The following is a 2,057-nucleotide window of genomic DNA, read 5'->3' on the forward strand; positions in this document are numbered from 1 at the left end:
GAGGACTAAGGGGCACCTGACCCAAGCCATGGTATTTTTAATAACCTCATATGCATGTAAAAGCTGGACAGTGAATAACGAAGACCATAGAAGAACTGATGATTTTGAGTTATGGTAGTGGAAGAAAATATTGAAATTGCCATGAGCTGCCAAAGAACAAACAGATCTGAGTCAGAGGAAGTGCATCCAGAATGCTCCTTGGAGGCCAGGATGGCCAGTCTTCATCTCTCATACTTCAGATATATTGTCAGGAGGGACAAGTTGCTGGAGAAGGATATCGGTAGGTAGAGAATAAGAAGAAAAGAGGAAGACCCCCAGCAAGATGGATTGGCAGTTGGTAGCATCAATGGGCTTAATGTGACAATAATTGTGAGGTTGGCCTAGGACGGGGCCGTGTTTCATTCTCTTGTGCATAGGGTCACTATGAGTCAGTACCAACTTGATGACACCTAACACCAACAAAAACAACAGTGTGATGTCTGGAGTCCTGGTGTAGCACTGCAGGTCAATGCACTAGACTGCAAAGTCAGTTTGGGCCACATATTTGGCAGTTCAAGTTCACCTGCCACTTCTCAGAAATCCTATATTGGGTTGCTCTTAGTCCTAACCTACTTGAGGGCACATAGCAACAATAAAAATGTAATGGCTGGAACTGCAGTTGCCTTGGTAGGGTTAGACCAAATGATTTTTCAGGCCAGCCATATTTTCCCCATTCCTGCTCTTAAAAAACTCATGCATTTGAATTATAAGGTTGGCAATGAATATTAACACCAGAAGTACAAACAAATCTGTGTTGGAAAAAGTACAACTAGTATGTTCCTTAGATGATAGGGTGGTGAGTCTTCATCTTTTTTTTATTTTTATTTTTTATTGTGAAGTTTACATGGGAGAACATCAGCTTTACACTCATCCAATCATATTTCATTTCATTGCAATGATTACAATCCCCTCCATGCATCATCATGGGGTTCACCACACAGGCCCGCCCCACCTGGCCATCAGCACACAACCCTTCTCTTTTCCTGAGTCCAGTGTCCCCAGCCACTCCATTTGTCCACATCATCTTCTCTGTCTGTATCCCTGGCATCACTGCTTCTCTGAGTAGGATCCCGCTCTCCGTTCTTCTAACTTGGTCCCAGGGACCTCCGCTCCTGGGCTGCAAAATCACTCTCCTTCTTTTGTCAAAAAATATCTACCTCTATATTTCCTAGCCTCACAGTCAGACTTGATGGAAATTACTCACTATTGTACCAGAGTCTTATCCCCCATTTCCTTTAGCCAGCCAGTTCCCTACAGATTGGAAATCATTCAGTGGTGATTCTACCTTCCCCCTCCCAGTCTGAAACTAGGCTCCCTCTTGAAAGTTTATAAGCCAGTCATTTCTTGCCTTTATAGACCCCTCCCCCCATTTTGGGTAGCCAATGTCTATCGTGCCCATCCCTGTCAACCCTATGTACTTAAGGGGGTGGGATTGATCTTCACTGTAAAGATTTGTTCCCTTTTTTGAGCTACTACATCCATAAGTATAGGTAAAATTCATCAAATTGTAGCAGATTACTCTTTTTTTTTCCTTCTCTCTTCTTTCTTCTTCTGGTTGAGTTCTGATTATCCAGCCATGGAAGCCAGGTCAAGTGGGTATTGTCTGCAAGTATGGGTGTTCTTGTGCATCTCCCTTGCTTCATATCACTGGATTCTTCACTATCTCCACTCTAGTCCTCTGTGGCCATGTCACTGCCTCTGGTCCCAGAAGTTCCCAGGTCTTGCCGTACTTCTGGACATCCAGGTCTCTACCCAGGTTCATGGAGGTCTGTTGAATGTGGTCAGACTTAGCTCACAATTTCATTACTGTTTTTTTCCCCTCTTTCCCTTAACAATGACTAACGTGGTCACCAGCCAGACCACATGCCTACTAATGTATTCCCCTTGAGTCTCAGTCTTGGAAGAGGGTTTGCTCTGAGGGATCCCAACCACTTGCTTTGATGGCTCTCGGGCAAACAGCTTACTTGTTCTTGTAGTAGTCAATCACACTGCTGTTATTGTTTCAGATGTTTCCTATT

This window comes from Chrysochloris asiatica, unplaced genomic scaffold (assembly GCF_000296735.1).
Source record: "Chrysochloris asiatica unplaced genomic scaffold, ChrAsi1.0 scaffold00044, whole genome shotgun sequence".
Lineage (NCBI taxonomy): Eukaryota > Metazoa > Chordata > Mammalia > Afrosoricida > Chrysochloridae > Chrysochloris > Chrysochloris asiatica.